General features: G+C 50.8%; 1 long non-coding RNA gene across 1 annotated transcript; it reads left to right on the top strand.

Annotated features, from left to right (window-relative positions):
• Window positions 1-17,344: 17,344 nt before the first annotated feature.
• LOC122914316 lies at window positions 17,345-19,601 on the top strand. The gene is made up of 2 exons (XR_006385780.1): window positions 17,345-17,429; window positions 19,276-19,601. It is a non-coding gene; the product is annotated as an uncharacterized LOC122914316 (long non-coding RNA).
• The last annotated feature ends 1,275 nt before the right edge of the window (window positions 19,602-20,876 follow it).

Below are 20,876 nucleotides of genomic sequence, written 5' to 3' on the forward strand. Positions count from 1 at the left end.
TGTAAAATGGGGATAAATCATGGACTTGGAATAGATAACTGATTTTCTTCTCCAAAACAGGAGGAGGAGCTTGTTTAAGGAAGAAGCAGATTGGTTGAAAGGATCTGTTTTTAATAGCTACTGTGTCTTAAGAGCCTGTTTTGTGCTGAGCCCTTTATGTGTCTTGACTCCTCAATCCTCATGACAACCCTGGGAGGAGTACACCATTACTCTCCTTTTGATAGAAGAGGCCACAAGACTGATAAATGGTGGTCTGGGCATCCGCCAGGAGGATCTGACTTTAAAGCCGTGTTCCCATCCCCAGAATGTACAAGCCGAACCAACTGAACAGAAGAGGTAAGATACAAACAGAGCAAAAACAACCCAAAATCTACTCTTAGAGTGCTCAGAAGTACCACATGTGAATTAGGGACTTTCAGTTGCTCCCTCAAATGTCTGAAAAGGAAAAAGAAAACCTGAAGGTGCGATGAGAGAGAATAGGAATAAGGCTTGTAGCTTTCACTTGGAAGAGCATCACTTTCTATGACTGCGCTCTGAGGAAATAAAGGTGGTTCTAGGAAAATCTGAAAAATATGAGAAGGGAAAAAAAATGCCTTCTGTGGTTTTTTACTTTAACCAAGCCTCATTTCACTATTTGTGTTTTATTTTTAAATTAACGTAGCTCTCCCCACCCTTTAAATTGGCACATAAATAGCAAAAACAGAAGGAAGGCCAGCTACAAACTTCAAACTTGGTGGGTTTCTCAGGAAGGAGATGCATGACTTGAAATGGAAATGAGGACTGAATGAGGTGCTTTAAACATTTGAAAGACAGACTTTCCACAAGGAATTTAGATCATAAGCCCTTAGAACAGGAGCTTTGTCTGGGTTTGGGCTCTGTATAGTGTCTAGAATCGGTGAGTGCCCGAGAAATGTGGAAAACGAATCACACTTTTGGTGTATGTCTGCATCATCTAACCATCTGGGCCATCATTTGCTTATGGTTTTAGAGTGTGGCTTCTAGGGGATTTTCCTGTCCCCTGGGCCTTAGTCACACACCCTGCCTCAGACCCCTATTTTCCCAGAAGTTTGCTCTGGAAATTGAGTCAAGGTGAGGCAATTGTTATTGATGATGATGTCACTAGGCTTGGTTAAATACAATGACTGCTCAGCTCTGGAGTCACTAACCTCAGGCCTTTCCAAACAGGGAAACCGAGGCAGAATGGACCTCGGAAGACTTGTCACTTCACAGTTCTGATTCTCTTGCCCTATGTCTTTGAACTACAAGGACTCCCCTCTTGCCCAACACAGAAGAACCCTGGGCATCCCAGGAGGCTTCTTGCAAAATTCTTGGACTTCTCCGACCTTACCTCTCTCTGCTCCTTCCCTCATTTTTTCAGGGCATTCATTCTAGAAACAGGCATTGACATTCCACTGTGTGTAAGCGTTGTGAATGCAGCAGAGAAGCTAACATGAGCTCACAAGCTTACTTTCACCAGTTCCTACCCGGCTCCTGGCCTCATTGCTCCACTTTCATGCCCCACAATAGTCAATGACTTGCTTCTCTAGGTGGGGACTGTTGCTTAGGCACATCTGACATTCTGGATAGCTCCAGGAGGCCACGCTCTGTGACCCCAGGATACCACCTTGGTGACATCCATTGGGCAGGAGGTTTGGGCCCTGAGATATACCCTCAGAAGCAGGGCCTGGAAACGTACTTGCCCATACTCCTTCCTGCCCTTCCCCAGCTGGCATGCCTTCAGCTCAGATGATCATTGTGGGCGACCTTAACAGCTTGGGCCATATTTATGAAGCATCGGTTACATCAACAACAAAATCCCATAGTACCATAATACCCCACTGTTCAAAGGACAGTGTTGGCTTAAACAAACTACGGTGGCGGGCTGGCAAGTGGATATGTCTTTCAGGTCATTTTGTTATCGAACCTTGGGATTGACTGATTCAAAATAATGAGGGGAAGGAAGAACACTAGCCCTTTCAGCTTTCCAGATTATTCAGATGGAATAGATTTTCAACATCAACACCCTAGTAAAGACAGAATGCTTAAGGTATACATGGTCAGTTTTTGTCTTTTTGGAAAATCCATTAATACTCAATGACTTGGTCCTCACCCATTCCAAAAAAAAGAGTGTTGAACCCCAGGGTTCAGGTGATCTCCCTGGGAATCCCTTTAGAGAGTAGACTCCAAATCACATTCATTCTTTTTTAATTTCTCACCCCCCCCCCCCCCCCCGCCCAAGACTGTCCCCTCCCTGCTAGCTAGCTAGCTACAGCATCATTTTCTCTCCCCTTGAGGAAGGCAGAGGCCAAGAGATCAGAACGATGCGGGAGTAGTGAGGAAAACTTTCCCTTACCTGAGTTGCAGAGCCACTTGAAATCTAGACAACCGTTACATTTGTGCTGTGTCTGTGTGAGTTCGGGGTTGTGCATTTTCTGGCTGATGTCCAAAACGTCCATAACACAGGGGCCTGAGAGACTCAAAAACGAAGGCCCGTCTGTGAAGGACGTGTGTCCACCCGCCAAGTTCTTGGTGGTCAGTGTCTGCACGTCCGGCAGCTGGGGTGAAGAGCTTTGGAACCACTGAACATTCCTGCTGGGATCTTTCCAAGGCCTTTTGGGAACCGGCAACAGCGCTTGTCTGGGGAAATTAGTTTTGCACTTTCACAGAGTGAGAAATTCCTCAGGGGCATTCTTGTACTTGGGAAGAGAAATCCAACCCAGCTCATTCCTTCAGGGCCCATGCCATTAATAAAACAGGCCGAGTCCGTTTGGTCGGTCCAGCCTGCGGCCCTGGAGTGCAGGCAGAAGCCGTGGGGTTCAAGCGACTTTCACCTGTGGCTAAGGCCCTCCCTGGACTGGCACAAACTTGAGGTTTCAGGGGATCGTGTTACCAGCGTGTAAACACCGTGAGTGACAGCCAACGCTCCCATTCGATCAGAGAGGACCTCAAACCCTTGCTATCTTCCTAGAAACCCTGGCGGCCCGGCCGGGCCGGCTGCTTGCTGTCTGATGCAACAGTTTGCAACGCTCAGTTCTGGGAGCCGAGCCTGCCGCTGGGCGCTGGGCGCCCTGCTGACGCGCATGCGCGGGCTGAGGCCCAGCCGGGCGGGGCGGGGCGGGGCGGGGGAGAAGCTTTTCACCAGATGTGCCCGGGAGGGGGAGGGGGGCGGGCCGCGGGCGGGCAGGGAGACCTTTGGCAGCTCACGCCGGCGATCTGAGCTTAATTAAACTTCTCCCGAGGCATTGGCTGACTGATTGACCCAGTGATCCAAAAAAATCAGAGAGGCCTGAATCGCCCTGACCGACGGGAGAGAGAAGTTGGGGAGTTGGCTTTCCGTTTTCAGAGCTGGGTCTTTGGATTCTGCCTGCCATCCCCCACCCCAGCCCCACCAGCCACAAATCTATCGGGGTTCCAAGACATTAGGGCGTCAGGCCTCGCTTGTCTGTGCCTTCCTACCGATTTCTCAAAAAGGGAACAACAGTGGTTGGGGGGGCGGAGAGGGGGCGGGGAGACAACGTTCTGATAGCATCTTGATCGGTATCTTCCTGCCTCATTTCTTCACCCATGTGCCTTAGAAGGTTTTATTGGCAGAAAGCAGCATGGATTATTTTTCAATTTTTTCAGCCTTTCAGGAATTGCCTGCATGGTTTTCTTCCATACCCACATTCCATCTATATTATATATTTTTAATTGACTTCTTTTATTAACTCTCCTTATTCTCTAAATTAACTTTAAATCGATTCCCTTTTTCTACATAGCCTTGCCCTAAGCAATAACATTAGCGAAACCACAGTTTGACATGTTAGTCATATAGTTTAATACACTTGAAAATAAATTCAGAACTGTTCAAATTTTAAAAAAGAAAAATGTGTATGTTAGCTAAAAAGTTTCTTGCCTACTGCATTTGGAGAAAAACTCCAGAAGTAATAAAAAAATTTAAAAATAGCTAACATATGTTGAGTAATTGCCAGTGTCCCAGGCACTTTATTATCCGACCTTATGACACCTGAGAAGTAGTGTTGTGAGAAGGTTTGGGTCCTGATACATACCTTTCCATTTTACAAAGGGAAAGTACGCAGAAGGGAAATACCTTTGCAGAAGATCACAGAGCCAGGATGCAAATCCTCACTAGCCTCACTCTAGAGCCTCTACTGCTGGCCTCTCTGAAACAGCCAAGTGAGTGACCTTTGGAGATCACCCAGGGGTTAGTATAGTCTGAATTTGAACCTAAGTCAGTCTGACTCCAGAATGAGCTTTTAACTACTGTATGGAACACTTCCCTAGTTCCCCAAATCTCGCCTCATACAGCCTTTTAAAATCTGTCTGCCTCCTTTGGAATTCAAAAGGTGCTTCCAATTTCTTTCTTTCCTCGCCCCCTACATCCCCACCGCCCTCCCACCCTGGAGGTAAGACGGAGGTTCTCATTGAATGGTTTCCTTCTTTCCTCTGAACTAAAAGCAACCCATAAATCTCTCGTGATATCCATGAGAATCCCTACTTTAAAAGTCCTACCCACTCTTCTGCATGGACCATGGAAGTTCCACCTACCAGCATGGTGAAACTACGTTTCCCAGACTGCTATTCTCACCTGGAAAGAGAACAGAAATCCTATGTCAAACCATGTGGCTCCTATTTTGGGGTTGGAAAATCTGGTCACTAGCTTGGATGAAGATTGGTATGCCCATAGACTAATTCTTCTGGCCCCAGGCAGACTTGAATTTCCCAGGCCTCGGTGATGGGGCAAGTTATTTCAGAAACAAAACCTTCAATTAGAGGCATAAATGAAGACTTGGCATAAGACTTCTAGAAGATGGCTGACCCCTGCCCAGGAGGTATATTTTCTGCGACTGCCCTTACCACCACCACCCCTTCCCTCTCTTCACTTCCTCTTCCTTCCCTTTCTTCCAGATTCTTCATTTAATTGTACCATTGTGCCACTCCCTTGTCCCTCCCCAACCCCCATGCCCACACCCACTCTTTAACTGTTTAGTATAAAATCCAGCCCACCAGACTGAGGTTTTCTTCGACCCAAATGTTATTTTCAGAAGGAGCCATTGAGGTTGGGGTGTAATTGCAGCGTTGGGCCTGTGCAAGCCAAGCTGAAAATAATCAGTGAGGCAGATGGGGTGGGAAGTGAGTGTGGTGGCCGCTTCCACCAAAGAGCGAGAGAAACCCAATGGAGTGAGTCAGAAAGGGGCGAGTGCCAGGCTGGTCTGTTGGGCTTAAGGCCGGGAGTTCAGTTAAGGGGAAACTGCCCAAGGTTTTGGGACCTTTGACTGAGGCCCGATCCAAGGTGGTTCCTGGCTGCACATCACAAGTCCGTATTTCTTATGACAGCCGCTAAGCTTCTCTTGTTCTCATTCAGTTGGGCCGTAGCAACCAGCAGGCCAGATGGGAACTTAACCATCCAGTTCGCTCCCCAGTCTCTAGAGCGGGATTTCTCAGCATCAGCACGATTGGCATGTTGGGCTGCATAAGTCTTGGTTGTGGGGGGTTGTCTGGTGCCCCATAGAATGTTTAGCTAGATCCTTGGCCTCTACCCTTTAGATGCTAGTAACACACACACATACACACACATGATTCATGGCTATCAAAAATGTCTCTAGACACACCAAATGTCCCTGGGAGGCAAAAAATGGCACCTAGTTGAGAACCACTGGTCTGCAGTGATCCAGGTCTTCAACTAGATCACACCACCTGTCCCCACGGTGGCCTCATTGCCTTGCATCACGTCTCAGTGGGCCCTGACAAAAACTACCGGCCAACTCCTATTTCCAATGACAAGTGTTGAATACTTCGAGCATGAGTGCCTACGGGGTGCCAGACACTATCCACTGTTGAGCAGGAAGGGGCAAACAGACAGACATGGCTCCTGTCTTTATAGATCTAACAGGCTGAGTCAGGAGAGACAGACATTCAACAACCCCGAGCATGAGGCACGTAAAGAGAAGAAATAGCGGCATACCATAAGAACATCGAAGAGGGTTTGTCGCATGGGTGGGGTGGGGGAAGGGGGTCAAGAAGGGCTCTTGGAGGGAATGAGGAATGAGCCAGCTGGACATTTGAGGGTGAGGGAACGTTTTGTGGAGTAGGGACAGAGTGTTCAGAAGCCCTTAGTTAAGAGATAATGTCATATATCCAAGGATCCCAAAGAAGCCTGTCATGAACCAGGCTTCAGATGGTGGGAAGCTGTCCTCTGCTCTCACCCCCGAACTTACTTCTCTTATGTTCCTTCTCCGGGTTTCTAGTACAAGCATATACACTTAGGATCGTGTCTAACCATATTTAACGCCCCCACCTTGTTCCCACTCAACCCCCTCCGTCACTCAGCTACCCAGTTCTGTTAGGCCTACCCCAGACTCCCTGTCATCTAGCTCCTTGTCTCCATTCCCAGCACCACAACCCCGATGCAGGCTCTTCTCATTACTCAGCCGAATTTATGAAATAGCTTCCTAACGAGTCATCTTCCCATCTCTACCTCCGAGAAGGACAGAGACAAAGCCCACATCTCTGCTGGGTTAAAACAACCCTGCATGGCTTCCAGAGGCCTGTCAGACAGGCTGCTTCCTCCAGTGACTTTCGTGACTTTCGGGTTCTCTTCATTCCCCGCTCCCAGCATACCTCCCTCCCACTCTCCAGCCACACCAGACCGCCAGCCCCACCCTGCGCGCCCCCACGGCTCTGTGAGTTTGCTGTTCTCTTTGTTGGAATCGTCTTTCCCCAGCCAAAGTCATTCGGGGAATTCCCACCTATCCTTTGAGACCCAGACAAAATGAACTCATTATACTCCCCCACCCCTTCTTAGAAGCCTTCTCTTAATTCTCCCCTCTGTTTTCATTGGGATTTATATATAGCTGCTAGTTTACCATTTGTCACGTTGACCCATAGTTATCTGATTGAAGACATCTCTTCCCCCACCCAGAGGCAGAGGGCCTCCAAGCCAGGTCATGCGGTGTTCACCGCTGGTTGGCTACCCAACACCCACTCTCTCCCTTCCTAAAAGAAGCCAAAGAAATGCAAGGCACAGTGTCTTATTTAGCGTACAAGCTAAGCCGCTCTAACAAACAGACCCAGAGTCCAGAGGCAAGCCCGTGTGCCTCAGTGGAAGCTGACCCCATGCCCGGCGCCAGGGGTCGGCCCACTGCCCCTTCCAAGAATTAGTCCAAGAACTTGGGCCTAAACTAATCTGGTTTCCCAATATCAACATCAACAGTGCCCTTCTGTAATAACAGAACTCCTGAGTTTTGGCTAAGCAGGTGACTGGCTCATAAGAGCTCCATTTCCCAGCGTCCCTTGTAACTTGAGGTGGCCTTGAGTTGAAGTCTCACCACAGACCGTGGGCAGAAATGAGTGTACCACTTCTAGGCTGTGCCCTCAAAAGGATTGTGTGTGTGGTTCCCTGACCCTTCCCCAGCCCCTCCCCCTGACTAGGAAGTGACGGAAATTAAAGCAGTCTCCCTGGGGAGCCTAGGTGGCTCAGTGGGTTAAGTCTCTGCCTTCCGCTCAGGTCATGATCCCAGGGTCCTGGGATCTAGCCCCGAATCGAGATCTCTGCTCAGCCAGGAGCCTGCTTCCCTCTCTCTCTCTGCCTGCCTCTCTGCCTACTTGTGATCTCTCTCTCTCTCTCTCTCTCTCTGTCAAATAAATAAAGTCTGCGGTCTCCCTGGACAGAGGGAGAGAAGGCACACTTGGAGGATGGTGGACTCCTTCTCTCAGTCTTGGATGACTTCTCTCTGAACTCTTACAGGATATCAAAGTGACATAAATTTCTATTTTGCTTACTCTTCTGGATTTGAAGTCTCTTTATTAAAGCGACTTTTCCCATGCTCTGCAAAATACACAGCGCCTGGCTTTCCCGGGCCTTGGGGACTCGCTCAAGATAAGCCCTGGGACCCAGTTAGGGCCAGTGAGACAGAAGGCAAGGTTTTCTCTGGGGGGCAGTTCTGGGAACGAACTTTCCTGTTGTTATGAGAGAGATCATGGAGCGACCTTCTCTCTCTTCCTCTGGACATTGCTGGGCCTGGAACGATGGCTGTCCTCTTGCTACCGGCCTAACAATGGGGCCACATCTGAGGGGAGAGCTGAGAAAATGGCAGAGAAATGGTGTCAGAGTTTCTGGACTGAACCACCCTGAGCCCGCTGTTGTAGATGGCTTGCCATAACAGAATATCACAGATTCGGGGTCTTAAACAACAGAGATATGTTTTCTTACAGTTCTGGAGGCTGCAAGGTCCAACAGGGGTGGTTTCTGGTGAGGCCTGTCTTCCTGACTTGTAGACAGACACCTTGCCATTGTGTCCTCCCTCTGTGAGCTGTGTGTGTGTGTAGAAATCCAGCGCTGGTGTCTCTTCCTCCTCTTTTTAAAGGACACCAGTCCTATTTGGATTCGGCTCCATCCTTGTGACCTTATTTAACCTCCATGACCTCCTTAAAGGCCCTGTCTCCAGATACAGTCACACTGAGGGTTAAGGCTTCCACATACCGAATTTGGGGGTTGGGGGACCATTCAGTCCGTAACAGACACCCTGCCTCTGGGCCTCCGGTTAGGTGAGCTGACAAATACCTTTTGTCTAAGCCAGCTTGGGTTGGTTTTCTGTCACATCTCACCTTATGGGGTCTCACTCCTCTGCTCATCTCTGCTGGGCCTGACACAGGAGTCAACAATCACTAGTGGAATGAACGCCCCATCGTTTTTTTTCTCCTCTTACCTGTAATGACTAACCACCCCCCACCCCGCACAGATAAGCTCTAAGCCCTTTCTCTTTCTCTCTGCCCCAGCTTAAACACTTAAAGTAGTCATGTGGACCTCATCTCTAGTAAATTCTTCTCAGAACCTCCCCTCCCCCCAGCTACTTATACAGGGAGCTGAGGGTTCGACTATAAAATGAGAGAGTTGGATTTGCTACATCTAGTCCCTTGTCCTGCTCTCATGTCCCATGACATGAGGCTTGTTCTGAAGGAGTCATTCCATGCTCAGACCCAAGACCAGTCTAGCGCGAGCCACAGACCACTCCTGTGGTCCCCCAGGAGGCCCCTTCCAGCACTCTCTAGGGTTCTGTTCGACGTCTTTTCCAGCCCTGAAGGCCCACGACACTATAGTACTCTGCACAACCGAAGAAATTTTTGACTGGCTGCTAGACCTCCAGCCAAGCACAAAAGATAAAGGCTTAGGGAGGGCCTGGACCATTCCAACGTTGTCCTTCCAGATGAGACCAGAAACACAGACAGGCGGCAAGGAAGGGGCCTTGAAATGCTCAGATGTTCAGTAGGTCTTGCCACAAGGACACACAGCTTCCTGCGCCCAATGTCCAAGCCTCCAGACCGCCATTAGTGCTGCACAAAATGGGAGTGCAGGCCAGTTCCTGGCAAAACATCTCCTCCTTCCAGCCATGAGAACTCCGTGAGAACGGGGAGAGAGCTGTCCCGTTCCTCAGCCCCCCAGAATGTGGGAGACTTAGCTCTCAAGGAAAATGACCAACAATGGACCCTGGTGGCCAGGACCTTGAGGGTCCGGAGGTGCTCCCTCCCGAGTTTGCAGTGACTCTCAACTGTTCCTTCCCACGGTTTTTGAAGTTGCCATTTATAGGACACTCACTGAGAGCCAACCCCTGTGCTCAGCACTTTTAGTGCATTAGCTTAATTTTTTTAATATTTTATTTATTTATTTGACAGACAGAGATCACAAGTAGGAAGAGAGGCAGGCAGAGAGAGAGAGAAGCGGGCTCCCCCCTGAGCAGAGAGCCCCATTCAGAGCTTGATCCTAGGAGCTGGGATCATGAACTGAGCCGAAGGCAGAGGCTTTAACCCACTGAGCCACCCAGGTGCCCCTGCATTAGCTTGTTTTATCTTCACAGCAGTTCTGCAGGGATGTATTGTTGCTGGTCCCATTTTGCAGATAAGCAGACTGAGCCGAGAGAGGTGAGATCACTTGCTTGGAGTCTGTAGCCACAGAGCTGGATCTGACCTCAGGTTCTTAACCAGAGTGTCTGGTGGGAGACCCTAGGCAGCATCTTCTAGGCTGGACAGGCAAGGGGAGAAAGACGGTCACTGGAGTGAAGGACAAGACAGACGAAGACCACCCGGCAGTCCCAGTCAGACACAAGGAGGGTGGCCGTCTCCATGGGACCCAACCAGTAGTGAACAGAGGTCTTCTTTGTAAGGGGGAGTATGGTCATCAGCATCAGGAGCCTCCCCGCCCACCACCCCACAGGAGCCCTACAGCGGCTTGGGGTTGGCCACGGGAACAGGACGTCACCTTGGAAAGGTCTGGATCCTGCTCGCTTGTTTGTTGTTTGCTGTCACATCTGTTCCTTACCTTTCTCTGTTCTGCTCAACATCTCAGAGGGCAAATGACACACGCCAGACTCCCCTGCCAACGGGCTTCTGACTAGGTTCACCCAATGAAAGGTGTCAGAGGAAGGGGAGCGCGGGAAGAGGAGAGAAGTCCAGGTGTTTCTCTGCCCCCCACCCCAGCTTCAGGCAGCACCTCCAGCCTCGGCCTCTCCGTGGGCAGCCCCAGCCCTGGGCTCTCTACCCATCCCTCTTCCCTTTGAGTTTCCTCCTCCCCACAGCCACGAACCCACATGCCTCCCCACTCCCACACCCTCTTTCCACACTTCTAGCCCAGACCGGGTCCTCATCTCCTACCCCAGCTGTGGATGGGGCAGTCTCCCTGGACAGAGCAGCAGGGTCTTGGTCTGCTGGGGCCAGTAGGACAAAAGACCACAAACTGGATGGCTCAGACACAGAAATGTCGTTCTCCCAGTTCCTGAGGTCCGACGTCCAAGATCGGGGTGCCAATATGGGACGGCTTCTGGCGAAAGCCGTCTTTCGAGTCACACCCTGCCGACTCCTTGTCCTGTCCACAAGTGGTGGAAGGGCCAAGGGGCTCCATGGGGTCTCTTTTATATATAATCCTATTCAAAGAGTTCCACCCTCGTGACCTGAGCATCCCCTAAAGGCCCAACTTCTAACCCCATCACATTGGGCATCGGGATTTCAACACGCGAATTTAACCATAGGAGGTCTGAAATCAGGAGGCAGGCAATTCCTGAGCATGGGTGGGGAGGGGTGGAGAGTTGAAGCCCATCCTGCAAACCAGGCCACCAGTGAGCAGAACTGAGCAGCCCCCAGCCGGAACCCATGGATCCCAAACCAGAAGCTCTGTCACCCGATGGGGTCCGGACATGCAGAATGTCTTCCCGCCCAGCAGGCTCCATTCGTCCACTCATGTCTTCCCAGCCTTGAAACAGACTCACGTGGGCCACTGCCTCCATGATGACAGAGTCACTTGACCCCTTTGGATCTCAGTGTCCTCGTCTGCGTTATAAGGACACTGGGGTCAGTAACCGGGAGCCACGTTCATCCTGGCCGTGAAGAACAACGTGAGCAGCACTAGGAGAAAGAACCATAAGCGGTGAGGGTCTTTGGAGAGTGGGGGCAGAAGAGACACGGTCACAGCCACTGTGGGGCCATCAAACAGGGAAGCGTCAGGATTGGGGGTAGTGCTGGTCTCCCCGCTCGAAGGACCGGGACCCATATCTATGGTACCTCAGACTTGACCGCAGTCAAGTCAGCTCCTCAGACGTGCTAGCTGCCCCAGTCCTGAACAAGGGACTACTCCATGCCTACGAAGGCAGTGGAGGAGGCCTGGTGCCTCCCCGGCCACTCCAGAGTGAAGACTGGCTCCCTGGACGGGGTTGGGGGTAGGAGAGACAGAGGGCCACGCAAGTATCAGATGCTGCCACGGCGCATTTGCCGTCTGCCAGGCTCTGTGTGTGACACCAGGACACCACTGCGTACTCTTGGGCTTCCTGCTCTGGCGGCTAGAAGAGGAGGTGGGAGCCTGTTATCACCATCAACCAAAACGTCCCCCTCCCATTCGATTAAGGCATGGAGCCTCAGAAAGATTAAGAAAGCCGCCCAAGGTCACACAGCCAGAATGTGGCAGAGCCACAGTTCCAACCAACTTGATCTGTTAGAAGCCTCCAGCCTCCCCCGGATGATTTCATGTCTCACCACCCCTGGCTCTGGCATTGAGAGGGCACTAGCCCTGGCATTTAAGTCAAGGAAGAAATGGGTGGCTTGCAGAGCCCTCCCCTCACCCCGTGTGGGCCTCCAGGCCTGTGCCACCTTTGGGGTGTGTGCCAGATGTCGGAGACAAGTCAGTGGCCGAAAAGGATGGTCCACTGGGAGGTTGCCTCTGCTGATGCTTGTAGGAAGGCTTGCGTGTGTGTGTGTGTGTGTGTGTGTGTGTGCGTGTGCGTGTGCACACGCAAATGGACACACCAGCCTAACCTCCATGTTGGTGCAGGAGAGAATCAGGGAGAACTCTGCATTTGGTAAGTGAGGAGAGAAGGGCTGGGTGGCTCCACGGTCATCCCCATCTCCACTCCCAGGGAAAGACTCTAATATTTTCCTGGAAAGCTGGCCACCAGCCTGGAGGCTGTAGGTCTCCACAAAGTCAAGAAGAAAGGACACCAGTAAACTCTTCTCCAAAATCAGTTCCAACTTTATCAGCCCCTCTTACAGAGGGGGGGAGGACTCATGCCAAGTGAGGACAGGCTGTCTCTGAGCACATCATCCCCAGATGCCACTGCCTCCTGAAAATCAGCCTCTATGTGACCCCACGCCTTGCCCCGGTCTCCGAGCAAAGCAGAATGGCTCCCTCGTAATCGCCCCGTGGGACTCAGCCTGGCGTGGTGTGGGGAGCACGAACCTTGGGCTCCTCTGAATCTCAGCCTGGACCTCAGTCCAGGAGCCATGAGGCCCCGGGGCAGGGGACCCAATCCTTCTGAGCCTCTTTCCTCTTCTGTAAAACGGAGATAATAACTACCCGTGGTCTTAAGTGCAGTCAACGTGAACATTCCTGCCACTTCCCTTTCCCCTTCTTCTTTCTGGATCCCCTTAACCTCCACTGACCACTGTACCACCTCGCTTCAGGCCCCTCATTTCCCAGCATCCTCCCAGCCGCGGCCCGGCTTCTGAGCTTCGCAGGAGACAGTGGTTTTGCCACCCTTTGCTTGTGGCCTGCCACGGGCCAGCTCCGCAGAGAGCAAAGGCCTCAGAGCCCTGTGCCTGGGGGGCCCCACCCTCTTTGTAAACACCCGTTGGGCACCAAGTGACCTCAGGAGGGAAGTGCTTCACCGGGACCCTCCTCTCCCAGCCCTGCCTGCTGCCGTATGTTCCAGAGGCAGCGCCAGGCAAATCTGGCATCCTCGCACCCAGGCCGCCTCCGTCCTGGAAATAGGCACTTGGAGCCAAACCCTCAGCTGAAGGTGGAAGGAAGTCGGAGTCCCTGAGCGCGGCTTCTCGCCTGCCCTCCCACAACCCCGCCTTGGGCCATCCCAGAAAGTGTTCTTCCAGGATCCCGATAGACATCCCTCCTCTCCTGCTAATCCTTGTTTCTTAAAAACAAAGACAGGAATTAAATATAATGAAATTAGGGCTCCTGGGTGGCTCAGTGGGTTAAAGCCTCTGCCTTTGGCTCAGGCCATGATCCCAGGGTCCTGGGATAGAGCCGTGTGACAGGTTCTTTGCTCAGTGGGGAGCCTGCTTCCCTTCCTCTCTCTCTGCCTGCCTCTCTGCATACTTGTGATTTCTCTCTGTCAAATAAATAAATAAATTCTTTAAAAATATATCTAATGAAATAGTGATCATTTTCATTCTGGGCAGTGGAGATGGATGTGTGTGTTTTACTGTTCTCTGTCACATCTTTTTCTGTATTGTTAAAATTGCTCTCGGTAAAAACAGTTTTCTAAGATTTTAAGTAGTCTCTACACTCAGCGTGGGGCCCGAACTCACAACCCCAAGATCAAGAGGTGCATGCTCTATTAACTGAGCCCACCAGGCACCTGTAAATCAAAATACTTTTAAGTCAATAAGATTCATGCAGGTTTATTGGGAAATTCAGGGGATACCAAAAGGTAGAAAGAGAAGAGAATCACCAGAATCTCTTCTCGGCAAACAGACCATTTATCCATTTGACTTACATCCTGGTCCTCATATCTGGTCCTTTTTCTAGCATGCATTCATGTCCTTTTATCCTTTTTTTTTTTCTTTTAAGATTTTATGTATCTATTTGAGACAGCATGCACAAACGGGGCGTAGGGGCAGAGGAAGAAGGAGAAGTAGACCATCTGCTGAGCAGGGAGCCTGATGTGGGACTCAATCCCAAGACCCCGGAATCACGACCTGAGTCAAAGGTAGACACTTAACCAACTGAGCCACCCAGGCACCCTATTCTTTTTTTTTTTTAATTGAAGTATAATTGACATATAATATTGTATTTATTTTAGGTTCATTTTATTCTTGTTACCCAAAAAATGGCTTTATATTGTTTCATTGTTTCCCCTTCACAATATATTTTTTACATATTATATATATATATATATTTCCCCTTCACAATATATTTTGAACAGTTTCCCACGCCCTTGGATCTTAATTGTTAATGCACTTCTCTTCATTTCAGCATTTTTTCCCATGTAATCATGAATAAGGTATATTTCTTATGATTGTGATCCATATAGATCCCATTAGGATCATACAATTTATAGCATTTATTAGTTTTTCTTAACAGAAAAGTAATACACTTTTGTTGTAGAAAAGTCAGAAAATACAGACAAGCAAACAAATGAACACACAAAATCCTACAGCCTGCTAAAATAACCTTTGCTAACATTTTTGTGTTGAATCATCCTGTCCACATTCTCAGGTACACAGGTAAATATATGGAAACATACGTTTTGCAATAAAATTGGAATCCTATGATTCCTACTATTTTTAGCTCACATTCTGTTGTTTATTTAACAATACATCTGACATCAATTAGGATTGTTTCAGCTACAAATGACAGAAAACCCAAAGGAACAGTGGCTTCAACATGTTCGTTTCGCTCTCTAGGAACTGATGTCTGGAAGTAAGCAGCCCTGGCTGGTATAGCAGCCCCGTGACCATCAAGGGACCCAGGCTCCTTCTACCTGGGGTTCTCCATCATCAGCACATGCCTCCCACTAGGGCCCCAGGACGGTTGATGGAGGAAGACGGCTTCTTTCAGTAAAGAAGAGAGACCCCCCCCTTCCTCAAAAGGGCGCTTCCTGGAATTCACATGCATCCCACCTACTCATAGCACCTTGCCAGAACTAAGTCCCATGCCCTACCACCACCAGGAAATAGGATTTATCTGAGTAGAGCTCTCATTACTATAGAAAAAAGGAAGAACAGATTTTGGGGGGCTAACTGACTTCTCGGCCTCATTTTACAAACATCTTCCCAGGGCACCTAGTTGTATATCCCATTTTTTTCTCTTTTTTTTGGTGAACGTTTGACAACATCATTAAATATTCTTCCATTTTCATGGCTGCTTCATGTTCCCTAATATGCAGGTAAGAGTGCTCATAGACCCAACGCCCTCTTCCTTGATATTTGGGTGTTTAGTTCTAGCAAATAAGGCTCTTCTGTGGTTAAAACTTGTCAGAGGAAGAGATCCCAACCTTTCCTCTATACCCTGGGGGTGACCACCCAAGACATTTTGCTGAGATATCAGGATAGTGTCTTGAAAGCTGGCTTACCAGTCTAAATTTGTTTCTGCAAAAAAAAAGTAAAGCTTTTTGACAACAGGTATACACCTTTGTTCCCCTTGCAGAGGAAGTCACGGTGCAGGGGGCAGAGGGACAGGGGCAGAGGCTGGTGGGCAGTTCTGCCCTGGGCGGGAGGAAGATGGGGTGGGGGACAAGGGGGTTGGCGGCTGGGGGTAAGGAGTGAGTGGGAGGGGACTGTGGACTCTCAGGAGCGAGGGGTGGACATGGTCCTGTAGAGGCAAGGGGACTTCATGGGCCCCAATTCATTCTTTTTTTTTTTTTAAGATTTTATTTATTTATTTGAGAGAGAGAGAGAAGGCATGAGCAGGTGGGAGGGGCAGAGGGAGAGGGAGAAGCAGACTCCCTGCTGAGCAGGGAACCTGCTGTGGGGGTCGATCTCAGGATCCAGGATCATGACCTGAGCCGAAGACAGACGCTTAACTGACTGAGCCACCCAGGCACCCCCCCAGTTCATTCTTCCCTCAAGTTCAACCAGTGCCTTTAGTGTCCCTACTCAGGGTCATGCCCTGCACCAGTCCCTAGGGATGTCTCAGGGAAGACATGGTCCCTGCTCTCCAGGAACGCAGTCAAGTCTAAATTCTCAGATGTTAGAGTTCAGCCGGCTGTGTTGCCTCAAATACAGAATCCTCAAGACCATACCTAAATACCTGAAGCAATTCGTGTTGGGGGGCCTAGAATCTGCATTTCTTCCAGTCTCCCCGGGTGACCGACGAGCGTGATCAGGAACCATTTCGGTGGAGAACTATCAGTCTAGGCGTTTGGAGGTCTCTTAAATCAGGCACACCTGGAGCCTCTGTCAGCTCGTATGTGTCTTGAGTCTTGATTGAGTGTTAAGCTGTTAACAAAATAATGAGGACACCTGTCAGACACACCTGAATCCAAATAGCTGCTCCATCCTTCCGTAGCGGGGTGACCTCGGGCAAATTATTTAAACCTCCCTGAGACTCAGTTTACCCATTTGTAAAATGGGAAGACTCCTGCTCCCAGTGAAAACAAACACTGGTGCTTAGCACAGTGTCTCTGCAGGCAATAAAAGCTAGCTATTATTAAATTAATTAAAACTGCCTCTAGGTAAGTAATTAGAGCCAGCGACCAGAGACAGGTATAGAAAGCTTTCTTAGAGGCTGCCTGGCTCAGATGCTACTAGGCCTTCAATTCACAGCTGTTATTATTACTATCATCCTTACGTTCATTTTAATTCTAGGCTTATCCTCACCTCGAGCTGTACCAGACACGCAATCTTATCCTCCCAACAGAAATCATGGATGGAGCCACAGACCCATGGCTCTGAATTGCGGGCTTACTGGGGTACCCCTAGAGCCTGCTCCAGGATGAAAAAGGCTTTCTCAGGACCTTCCAGAAGGACGTGCAAGCAGCAAGCAGGTCGGCAGGAGTGGGGACCTCAAGTCCCCACTTTCAAGTCCCCACTTTCAACTCCGTGCTTTTTGGGGGAGCCAGGCATAGGCCTGGGCCATTCACCCGGCACCCAAGATCTGAGAACTGTGCAGCCCAGGGCTGCTCTGAGGCCAGAAGGAAGTGGCAGTGTCACTGTTGATAATTACATTTTCAAGTGTTCCATGGATGGAGCGGTTACCATGGTGACGCCGAGCTGAGCGGCAGCCTCTCTTGAGTTGAGTTGTGAGTCAGGTTCAGCTTTATTTATTTAAAAAGAAAACCAACGCCCTGACCTGTGAAGGACAAAGCAACACGCAGGTAGAGACTGGGGCGTCCACTCGGGGCGGGGGTGATTCAGCACACGGCTCGCAGGCCACCGGTGTCCTGACGTCAGTTGGCCCAGCTGGCTCCCGGGGCCTGGAAAAGTCCACAGAGGTAAGTGGGGGAGGCCGGCATTTCAAACTGGCCCAGGAGAGGAAGCACAAAGGGAAGCCACATGGCCAGTGGGCCTGTTGGAAACCTCTTAATGGGAAGAATATCCCACTTGCTCAGCTCTGGCCTGAGGGCCTGGCTCCTTCAGGGGACGCTTCCAGCCCTGACAGGGCAGTCCTCAGGGCACAAGGAGAGAGGCAGGTGAGGGCCAGGTTCTCAGGCTGACCCACCCCTCGGTGTGTATACACTAGCTATGGCCCCTGGCGGGGGAGGCAGGCAGCAGAATCCTGGAAAGGACCGCAGAAATGTTCTTCCTGGGGTGACGGGGCCTTTAACCAGAACTCCCGCAGGGGGAGAGGGATCCTAATAGCACCCATGCACCAGCGACTCTGAGGATGAAATGCGATAGTATTTGCAAATGTTTAACGTAGAGCTGGGCTGGCATACAGTCAGCTCTGGGGACTGAGGGCTATTGTTAACTTCTGTTCAGGCCCTTATCTTCGCCCACCTGGTTAGAACCGCAGCAGCCTCCTAACTCCACGGGCTCATTCTAGTCTTACGCACCTCTGATCTGTTGTCCACGCCACCGCAGAGCGGTTTACTGAAAATGCATCCCGATCATGCTACTTTTCTGACCCCCAAATCTGCCAGTGGCCCCATTTGCCTTCAGGATAACGCTTAGAATTCCTTGAAGGGGCTTAGGCCTTGAACGATCTGGCCCTTGGCCGCCCTCCCCAGCCCAGTCACTCACCACGCCCTACCAGCCTCAATAAGTTGGGGCCAGTACCCCAGTGCCGGCACTCTCCCCAGGGTGCCAAGCTCTGTCGTACCTCCAGGATCTTTGGCATGCCATCCCCTTGGCATGGAAAGTCCACACTAACAAACACCTACTTCTCTCTCCTCCAAGACCTACATCAAGGACGCCGTGTACAGGGAAATAAATCTTCCTGTCCTCCCATCCAATGCAGAGCAGGCCACTGCCCACTCTGAGCCCCTTCGATACCCTCCTAGAGACATTTCTCACTTGACACTGCAATTCTTGCGACCTGTGCCTGTGACACCTTTCAGCTTCTTGAGGGCAGCGCTGATTCTAAATAATGTCTGTTTGCCCAGAACATAGACATTCACAAGGGAGGACTGCAAATGAATGAATGAATGAAGACAAAAATCCATTTCTACAGAAGGAAACTGAGGCCCAGATAGGAGGAGTGACTTGGTTAAAGTAGTCCTGAGGCCTCTGGCTCTAGGACCATCTGATTCCAGAGACCAGGGACCATCCATCCACTCATCCATCCATGGCTTACTAAACACCAACCACCCAGCAGATACAATCTTGTCCCTGGAGTAGCCCTGGCCCCCAGGACCCCACAGACAGGTGGGATAGAATGACAGATGTACAGACAATTCCCTCACTTTTCACTGTGAGCTGGGACAAAGATGTAGGAGTGATGGGAATTCCAGGGACCACGATATGGATGGAGGTAGAGGGAGGTCCTCTGGGTCTGTGTCTTCTACTCCCTCTGTGCCCGTTCTGGAGCCCCAGTTCCCACAGACAGCCAGCCCAAAGCAGCAGCCTTCCAGGTGCCGTTAACACAGGTAAACAGACATCTACATGGGCACACACATACCTCAGAAAGGTGACAGGGACACTCAGTCACAAGGTGCAAATGTGTCCTCAGCCATCAGGTCAGGGGCCATCCAGGAGCAAAGACAGATGAAATCAGACTGCAGAGCATTCTCGGACACTTCACACCGTGCCTCGCCCTTTCACACACCGGGGCCCACTGGATCCCCACCTGGTGAGGTTCTCTGAGCAAGACAGATAAACTGTTTTCTCCCCCATTTCCAGATGGACAAACTGAGACTCCGAGAGATTTAGCTGACTTGCCTTCCGCGCCCCCAACCACCACCACCAGGTCGTGGAAGTTCCGGAACTGACCCATCCTTCTGCAGGCATTTGCAAGCCTTCAGTCTGTGCCAGGCCTTCTGCGGGGTTCAGGGGATGCAGAGGCGAATTGGCCACAGCCCCTGCCCCTCGTGGGAGATGGCAGCCACTTCTAGCCCCAAGATCTGAATCTGGGTGTAGCCAGGTGAGCCTGAGCTCCTGCTAGCCTCTGCAACTTAAGAGTTTTGAGTATCAAAAAAAAAAAAAAAAAGAGTTTTGAGTCTCTGATTCAAAACATAAATGAGATCAAACCTGTCTGATGCTCAAACCCTCCCATCGCGCTCCGCAGTACCAGACCTGACCCAGCTCTCTTCTTACCACCGCCCACCTCTTGTCCCACTGGCCTCCTGGCTGTGCCCACAGCAAAAGAAGGACCTCCGACCTCCAACCTTTGCACCTTCTCTTCCCGCTACCGGACATGGTTTCCCGCAGATGGTCACAAAGCAAAATCTCTCCTGCCGCCCCTGGTCTCTGCGTCTTCAAGCCGCAGGACACCACTGAGTCCGAAACGATGGCCCTGTGCTTTTCTTCAAGGTACTGACTTCATATGACAATTATGTGTATTTGACCATTTACGACCTCCTGTACAGAAGAGTAAGAATGCGTCCACTGTGTTTACTACTATACCCTCAGCGCCTAGAATGGCTCTGGGCACATAGCAGGAACTCAGTAAATTTTGATGAACAGGAATGTATCAATCATGCTGTTGCCTCCCCTTTAAAATGATGTCTGGAGGGGCGCCTGGGTGGCTCAGTGGGTTAAGCCGCTGCCTTTGGCTCAGGTCATGATCTCAGGGTCCTGGGATCGAGTCCCGCATCGGGCTCTCTGCTCAGCAGGGGCCTGCTTCCCTTCCCCTCTCTCTGCCTGCCTCTCTGCCTGCTGTGATCGCTCTCTGTCAAATAAATAAAATCTTTAAAAAAAATAAAATAAAATGATGCCTGGAGCACCTAGCTAGGAGGACTAATTATGTTATACACGGAAGATGCCGAGCCCGGCGCCTGGTGCTTCGCTGCACAGGAGCTGTACTGGGGGGCCGATGGGTGAGCAGTGGGGGTGACGGGCGTGACAGTAAGTCACACGGTGTGGTAACGAAGCTCTTGTTTCTGAACACAGTCCACCACTTTGGGGCCCAGGCAGCCGCCCCTCCATGGGCCTGAAGATCAGGGACCAAATCTCCTGCCCTCTTGCCTGTGGGAGTCATCCTCAGGGTCTTGTCCGGATGGCCAGGAGACCTCTGGGCCCCGCCTGGGCTGGGGGCAGTGGGCAGTGTCCAGACCAGGCCTAGGAAACCCTTGATTTCCACCCCCCTGGGAGCAGGCCCCACATCAAAGCCAAACTCAGAGGGGCGAGGCCTCGAGATAAATGGAAGATTAAAGAAGGCGAGGTCTCCACAGGCCACAGGGAGAGGCAGCAGGCAGGCGACCACAGAGGGGAGGCCCTGACACAGCCCGGGCAGCGGGCAGCGGCCATCTTGGGGGGCAAGAGGTGAAGGGGGGCCCAAGCCT

The sequence above is a fragment of the Neovison vison genome, chromosome 7 (genome assembly GCF_020171115.1).
Source record: "Neovison vison isolate M4711 chromosome 7, ASM_NN_V1, whole genome shotgun sequence".
NCBI classification, from domain to species: Eukaryota; Metazoa; Chordata; class Mammalia; order Carnivora; family Mustelidae; genus Neogale; species Neogale vison.